Below are 9288 nucleotides of genomic sequence, written 5' to 3'. Positions count from 1 at the left end.
CACACACTAGGGACAATTTAGTGTTGCCAATCAACCTATCCCCAGGTGCATGTCTTTGGAAGTGGGAGGGGCCTATCCCTAGGTGCATGTCTTTGGAGGTGGGAGGGGCCTATCCCCAGGTGCATGTCTTTGGAGGTGGGAGGGGCCTATCCCCAGGTGCATGTCTTTGGAGGTGGGAGGGGCCTATCCCCAGGTGCATGTCTTTGGAGGTGGGAGAAAGCCGGAGTAGAACCCACGCAGTCACGGGGAGAACATGCAAACTCCACACAGAAAGATCCTGAGCCCGGGATTGAACCCAGGACTAGTCAGGACCTTCGTATTGTGAGGCAGCCGCACTAACCCCTCTGCCACCGTGCAGCTATTAATGTAACAATACAATACAACAAATATATTTAATGATGCTTTTTCCATTATTTGAACAATAGGCTAATGTATATTACTTGATATAGATTCTACAAGAAACACAAAAGTTAAAAAGTAAATGATTTACAATTGCAGACACAAGGTTTGGTGCAGCTTCACTCATTGTAAAGGAGGACGGAAGTCCACGCAGGAGAAAAATGACTACAAAGATGGTGTATTTAGAGCGGGAAAGTAACTTTTTGTCAAACACAGACCAGGTGTAAAGTGGAGCTAATACATTTTACTACAAGCAGTGATGAATACTTACTTTCTTGAAAACCTTTCTTATGTTCATTTTGCATCCGTTCACGTTCTTGTTCTGCTGTGTGCTAATGTGCTTCGTACACCTGCAGGACCGCAAGCAAGGTCGCAGAGAAAATGCGGACTGGATTTTGAGTGATGTGGGCATTTTCTATATGAAGAAGTGGAATGGATTGGATACCGACACACTAAAGGGGCTCGCTACCTTACGCTATGAAGTGAGGGGAAACTGAGTGAATAATGACAGGTTATATGATTATTTATTTAAACTCATATTCGGCCCACTTTATAATGAATATGTCGGCATGTATTTGTAAAATAAAAAAATAAAAATATATAACACCAAATGATTTAGTGGGGCTTAAGAATATTTTAGGGGGGCTTGGACCGACCATCACTGATGGTGGAAAACTTTACACTAGACTTCAGGCAACATGGATCCTGTGCCTCTCCTGTCTTCCTCCAGACTCTGGGACCTCGATTTCCAAAGGAAATGCAAAATTTGCATGGTTGGGTGATGGTTTGGGGTGCTATGTCATCTGCTGGTGTCGGTCCACTCTGTTTCCTGAGATCCAGGGTCAACGCAGCCGTCTACCAGCAAGTTTTAGAGCACTTCATGCTTCCTGCTGCTGACCTGCTCTATGGAGATGGAGATTTCAAGTTCCAACAGGACTTGGCGCCTGCACACAGCGCAAAATCTACCCGTGCCTGGTTTACGGACCATGGTATTTCTGTTCTAAATTGGCCCGCCAACTCCCCTGACCTTAGCCCCATAGAAAATCTGTGGGGTATTGTGAAAAGGAAGATGCAGAATGCCAGACCCAAAAACGCAGAAGAGTTGAAGGCCACTATCAGAGCAACCTGGGCTCTCATAACACCTGAGCAGTGCCAGAAACTCATCGACTCCATGCCACGCCGCATTAACGCAGTAATTGAGGCAAAAGGAGCTCCAACCAAGTATTGAGTATTGTACATGCTCATATTTTTCATTTTCATACTTTTCAGTTGGCCAACATTTCTAAAAATCCCTTTTTTGTATTAGCCTTAAGTAATATTCTAATTTTGTGACACACGGAATTTTGGATTTTCATTTGTTGCCACTTCAAATCATCAAAATTAAATGAAATAAACATTTGAATGCATCAGTCTGTGTGCAATGAATAAATATAATGTACAAGTTACACCTTTTGAATGCAATTACTGAAATAAATCAAGTTTTTCAAAATATTCTAATTTACTGGCTTTTACCTGTATATATACATGCTTATACATATGTATCAGAGGTGTGGACTCGAGTCACATGACTTGGACTCGAGTCATGAATTTGATGACTTTAGACTCGACTTGACAAAATGTAAAAAGACTTGCAACTCGACTTAGACTTTAACATCAATGACTTGTGACTTCACTTGGACTTGAGCCTTTTGAATTGACATGACTTGACATGACTTGCTACTTTCCCCAAAACCCAAAGATGAAAAAGTTATTCGGGAGCGCTCCGTATTTTTCATTGTGTACTTGTCTATCAGCGTTGCGTGTGTCAGCTGGTGTGCTCTCAGTACAACAGCCAATCAAATTAGATCTACTTTGTTTTCATCACACAGCATTCATCCAATCAAATTGCAGGACAACCAACGAAGAAGACATGTCCAAACCACACGCCAGTGAACAAAAAATGATACCTAAAATTATTTCGTTTGGGTATAAAAATTACGAGGTGGTCAACACAAAACGGTTTGCAGTATGCAACACATGCGGTTCCAAAATGACTGATGGAGAGGCAACAACTTCCAACTTCGTCCGGCATTTGAAGTTGCACAAAGAAGGGTAAGTTTTGAATGTAAGATAACGTTTATTGGCTAAGTAACGTGACTTTTATTTGCTGTGTAGTTAAATCAGTGAGGCTGTAAACTCACTGCTAACGTTATAACGTTATTGCAAACACGGGAATCTGTTGCAGTTCACTACCTTATTCATACTTTTTGTTCAGTGATTTTTTTCAAGCAGGGTTACGTTAGTCAATATATCACACGTAACGTTAGACGGCGGTCAGCAGCACCGCGTATTTTAGCCACCTAAAAAAAGACAAAAATAGTCAAATAAAGGTCAGTTAAAATGTATACTATATTATGAATATGTGTACCGTTTTAGCTAGCTTTCTGACATACTGTTGGTTGTTTACCTCAGTGGTCCCCAACCACCGGGCCGCGGCCCGGTACTGGTCCGTGGATCGATTGGTATCGGGCCGCACAAGAACTCTTTTTTTTTTTTTTTATTAAATCAACATAAAAAACACAAGATACACTTACAAGTAGTGCACCAACCCAAAACAACTCTCTCCCCCCTTTTGTTCTGGGCATTGAACATGAAGACTCTTCCTTCACTGTTCCGAGTGGCCATGAGAGTCTTGGCAGTGCCTGCCTCCAGTGCTCCAGTGGAGCGAGTTTTCAGCCATGGTGGCATCATACTACGCCCCCATCGTGCACAAATGACTGACAGACTCTTGGCTAATTTGGTCTTTTGCAAATGCAATGCAGCATAGGGCCCTGACATATAAAAAGTACAACTTTTTTGTTATGTTCACGTATATGTCATGTTTTTTCAATGTTAACACTTTTGTACAAATAAGTACATTTGCACTTTATTTTTCAATGTGTTTGTTCTGTAAAGGAATGAGTTAATGTTTCAAATGACTGGTTAATAGTGCTATTATAAAGTGCAATGTCAGCACAATTTTCTTTCCTGCAATTTCAAATGCACTTGTTTTAATAAATAAATACAGCGTTTGAAAAGCATACACAATCTGTGTTAATATATTAGTCTGTGGTTAAAAGGACTTGAAAGGACTCGAAACTCAAAATGCAGGACTTAGGACTTGACTTGAGACTTTCCAGTCTTGACTTTGGACTTGACTCGGGGCTTGCCTGTCTTGACTCGGGACTTGACTCGGACTTGAGGGCAAAGACTTGAGACTTACTTGTGACTTGCAAAACAATGACTTGGTCCCACCTCTGATATGTATATTATATATTATATTATATATAGACATATAAACTATATGGGTATATATTTGCTCCAAAAAGGGTATTTCAACAAGTAAACAGTACAGTAGGTAGTTGATGTTGATATATGTAATGCTCATAAGGGTATTCTAGTCAAATACGAGTGTGTAAATATCAAAATATCACTTTTTGTCTGGCAATATTACATTTAATGACAATGTTACATAAATGAATACATCCAAACACGTTGTACATATTTATTATGTGCAGGAAGAAATAACAGTTACAATTGTGTGTATCTTCCAAACAACAAAGAGGTTTTATCACATCACCATGGGACTAACAACACTCCTTTAAATCTCATCAATACCACAGAAGAGGCAAACTGTCCTTTTCCAGGCACCATAAAGTCTTAAATAATGTCAAACACGTAGCGATACAACAACCAGGAAGATAAAGTGTTTGTCTCACACCTACTAATCCACTGTGGACACACCAAGACACAAATGGAGGTTCAGTGACCTCCGCCAAGGAAACACATTTTTGTCAGCCATTCACATTTTGCCACAACACACATGAGGGAAAGTCCTAGTTGGAAATACTAATATTGTGTGTCAGTCACGTGATACATGTTGTGTGTAAGTCACCTGATACATGTTGTGTGTAAGTCATGTGATACATGTTGTGTGTAAGTCACGTGATACATGTTGTGTGTAAGTCACGTGATACATGTTGTGTGTAAGTCACGTGATACATGTTGTGTGTAAGTCACGTGATACATGTTGTGTGTAAGTCACGTGATACATGTTGTGTGTAAGTCACGTGATACATGTCGTGTGTAAGTCACGTGATACATGTTGTGTGTAAGTCACGTGATACATGTTGTGTGTAAGTCACGTGATACATGTTGTGTGTAAGTCACGTGATACATGTCGTGTGTAAGTCACGTGATACATGTTGTGTGTAAGTCACGTGATACATGTTGTGTGTAAGTCACGTGATACATGTTGTGTGTAAGTCACGTGATACATGTTGTGTGTAAGTCACCTGATACATGTTGTGTGTAAGTCACCTGATACATGTTGTGTGTAAGTCACCTGATACATGTTGTGTGTAAGTCACGTGATACATGTTGTGTGTAAGTCACGTGATACATGTTGTGTGTAAGTCACCTGATACATGTTGTGTGTAAGTCACGTGATACATGTTGTGTGTAAGTCACGTGATACATGTTGTGTGTAAGTCACGTGATACATGTTGTGTGTAAGTCACCTGATACATGTTGTGTGTAAGTCACGTGATACATGTTGTGTGTAAGTCACGTGATACATGTTGTGTGTAAGTCACGTGATACATGTTGTGTGTAAGTCACGTGATACATGTTGTGTGTAAGTCACGTGATACATGTTGTGTGTAAGTCACGTGATACATGTTGTGTGTAAGTCACGTGATACATGTTGTGTGTCAGTCACGTGATACATGTTGTGTGTAAGTCACGTGATACATGTTGTGTGTAAGTCACGTGATACATGTTGTGTGTAAGTCACGTGATACATGTTGTGTGTAAGTCACGTGATACATGTTGTGTGTAAGTCACCTGATACATGTTGTGTGTAAGTCACGTGATACATGTTGTGTGTAAGTCACGTGATACATGTTGTGTGTAAGTCACGTGATACATGTTGTGTGTAAGTCACCTGATACATGTTGTGTGTAAGTCACGTGATACATGTTGTGTGTAAGTCACATGATACATGTTGTGTGTAAGTTGTGTGTGTAAGATGCCAAAAAGAGATGTGAGTTGTTTTCAAGGCTTTGGTCCTGAAAAGATGGAAGGCTTTTGCTGGGCGCGGTGGATATTTGGAATGGAAGAAACCTTGGAGGGGACCACAAGTGGTAATGATGATGCCAGCCTATTTCATCCTAAACTTCATTGCAAAAGGACGCTTTCTTCTTTCCTTTATCTTTTTCCGGAAAAACATTTTGGCGACGGGGTTTTCAATGTAAAAGCTTTATTTTGCATTTTCTTTGCAGCCGACTTGCTTCCTCTCGTCGAAACCAGGAAGTATCCTTCGGCCCGTTCAATCCCGGGTTGGTGTTGACGGAAGGAGTTTGGAAAAAAAAACAAATGTGAGAAAAATTGCCCCCCCCCCCCCCCCCCCCCCCGCGACGGTCCCCTTTCCTCTTTGGTCCGGGGTCCCCCCTTACGACTGTCCTTCGCCATTCTTTCCTCTTCTTTTTTAATATTTGTACAAAATTTCACTCGCCCCCAAAAAAAGAAAAGTTTTCGAAAAAGGTGGTAGGGAGGGGGGGCACGACTTGAGTCCAGCTTTTCTTCCATGTTAAAATCGGTAATGATAACAATCTTTTTTCGTGTTTTTCTGAGGTAAAAAACAAACAAAAAAAAACGTTTCTCCCCCTTACCGTTAAACGCCGCCCCGGGAATGGGGGGGGGGGGGGGGGGGGGGGGAAGAAAAGGCCCTTTTTAAAAAAATCTTTGACCTGGTCCTGGCTATTTGGGCGTGCTTCAGTTGGGACAAAAAAAGCATGTAAAGGATCTTGGACTGTTTGGGACAAAAAGCCTTCCCACCTGACTTGTCAATGAGCTGCAGAGACTGAGAGGGCATCATCTTCTACCACCACACAAACAAATGAAGCAAGAAAAGTCTTTTCCCAACCTTGAAAAGGGAAGAGACGGAGAGAAGCAAATGGTGTGTGTATCATCTAATAGTGGCCTTCAGATTTCTGTCCTGGGAGTTAAAGACATACACTTGGTTGTCTCCGGTACTGAGAAAGACATGATTCCGTAGTAAGGAGCCCACTTTCACAATACACCACTGTGAGAAATAAGCAAACTCCTTCCTTCCATCTTTATTTACAGCGGAAGAGAGACCACCACTGTTTCCCGCGCCTCAAATTCTGACCAATAGCAGTTTGCATTTAGCGGTCATCAAGTCTTTATTTTGTCTCTTACTGTGGTGTTGTCTTTATTTTGATATGGCATACAGGATGTGATGTGACACATTGACTCCTCTGGAGAATAAACTGATCATTACAACTCATATTAGTCGATTAAAGAAAGAATTTTGCTTTGATTTATTGTTTGAAAGACTTAAACTATAGTATTGTTGTTACTTCAATGTTGACGCCAATCAAGCACTTGATGGCGTTGTGTTGCTAGACTAGGAAGCGGAAGTAGCGTTCATGAGAAGTTTCCATCATACAATTATTGATATTGTCTCTCAGTATGCAAAATAAAGGGACTTTGATTTATTGCATCAAATGTTAGTTGTAGTATTTACATGTTTTTCTTCAACAGTTGGGCAAGACAACCACAAGGTGGCGTAGGCCGCACCAGCACTTGTGTGGCTCAACCATGAAGAAGAAAACTATCCAATCAAAACATTTTCAAGAAAACTGTCATATTTCAATTCGCTTTGCTTGTTTTTTTTTTGCCATTTTTACAACTTTTATCCGGCTTTTAAATCAAGCCCAAATGGAGCTTTTTAACGAAAGTGAAACATTTACGATGTACTTTTGGGAGAATAGGTTACAAACTTTTGAAGGGTGGCCTTTTGACGAAGACTGGAAAAGGTGAGTTTTGAGTCCAAATTGAAAAGAAGTCCGTTTTAATTGTAAACACTGCAGATAAAATGACAAGACGCATGTAGCAGCTTTTTGTTTATAGCATTTCTTTGTTGCAAAGTAGTGTTGTTGAAGCAAGTCTTTAACTCTTTCATTCTTAATCATCAAATGTAGATACTTTTTCTTATGCCTTCTGATCTCTCTCTCTCTCTCTCTCTCTCTCTCTCTCTCTCTCTCTCTCTCTCTCTCTCTCTCTCTCTCTCTCTCTCTCTCTCAAATTTGCAAAAAAGTTTCTAGTTAAAACGTTTGCAACATAACTTTCAAGCCATGCTTGTTTAAACTAATGTAAATGACTGATAATCAATGCTATCGCCTCAAATTGGCTATCATTAATTCAGTGTAGGGTTATAGACATCGTGTTGAAATCCCATGCTGTTCCAGGCGCTGTAGCTGTCAGTCAAGGTGCCTGTTTGTTAAATAGGAGATGTTGGGCTCAAATCCCGTCAGTGTCTTGAAGTTTTTTCTGTAACCCTTTCTCAGTTTGTTTTCAAACCACATGAATGCAAGCCAAATTCTATTCGTTTTGAATAAAATCCCAATGGATCCACAGAGTTTGATGTTTACTGCAATGTTTTCTTCAAAAAAATGCCATTTTAAATGTGGATTGAACCAGGACTCAGAAAGAAACACTACTTCAGATGGGTTCCAAATCACTTTGTTACAAGTAGTTTCACTCTCTCTCTCTCTCTCTCTCTCTCTCTCTCTCTCTCTCTCTCTCTCTCTCTCTCTCTCTCTCTCTCTCTCTCTCTCTCTCTCTCTCTCTCTCTCTCTCTCTCTCTCTCTCTCTCTCTCTCTCTCTCTCTCTCTCTCTCTCTCACCCCCCTCCAGACCCCAGATTGTAAATAATTCAATGTGATTCTCTTGTGTGATGACTGTATTATGGCGATAGTATATATATGAAGTGGACCCCGACTTAAACAAGTGTAAAACCTTATTGGGGTGTTACCATTTAGTGGTCAATTGTACGGAATATGTACTTCACTGTGCAACCTACTAATAAAAGTCTCAATCAATCAATCAATCAATCCTTTGAGTGTGTGCAGTTTAGAAAATTGAGCTGAGGGTTCAAGATCACTGTTAAGGGCTTGTCCAGGAATTGAACGCAGGACCTCTCGCACCCTAAGCGAGAATCATACCACTAGACCAACAAGCCCCAGAAAATATAATTTTAGATAAAAATCTCATGAATTGTAAGATTTTAACAGGGAAATCATTCTGAAACTGGGTTAGTATATTGCACTTTTACCACTAATTTAAAGGTATGACTATTTTCCTGCAAAAAAGAACTAAGGGTTACAAGCTCTGTCCTAAAACAATTAAGAGCTTGTAAATTGAGCTACCACTGTATTTGATTTTATAATTGTCATTGATCCCTTGGGTGTGTGCAGTTTGGAAATTTGAGCTAAGAGTTTTAAATCACTGTTAAGGGCTTGTTCAGGAATTGAACCTGGGACTTCTCGCACCCTAAGAGAGAGTTATACCACTAAACCAAAAAGCCCCGAAAAATTAAGTTTCATCAAAAATGTTCATTAATTGTAAGATTTTAACAGGGAAATCATTCTAGACCAACAAGCCCCAGAAAATATAATTTTAGATAAAAATCTCATGAATTGTAAGATTTTAACAGGGAAATCATTCTGAAACTGGGTTAGTATATTGCACTTTTACCACTAATTTAAAGGTATGGCTATTTTCCTGCAAAAAAGAACTAAGGGTTACAAGCTCTGTCTAAAACAATTTGAGCTCGTAAATTGAGCTACCACTGAATTTGATTTTATACATTTTCATTGATCCCTTGAGTGTGTGCAGTTTGGAAAACTTAGCTAAGACTTCAAGATCACTGTTAGGGGCTTGTCCGGAAGTTGAACCCGGGACCTCTCGCACCCTAATCGAGAATCATACCACTAGACCAACAAGCCCAGAAAAATATCATTTTAGATACAAATCTCATGAATTGTGAGATTTTAACAGGGAAATC

Source organism: Nerophis lumbriciformis, linkage group LG13 (genome assembly GCF_033978685.3).
Source record: "Nerophis lumbriciformis linkage group LG13, RoL_Nlum_v2.1, whole genome shotgun sequence".
Classification (NCBI taxonomy): domain Eukaryota; kingdom Metazoa; phylum Chordata; class Actinopteri; order Syngnathiformes; family Syngnathidae; genus Nerophis; species Nerophis lumbriciformis.
Note: the sequence above shows the minus strand (reverse complement) of the source record.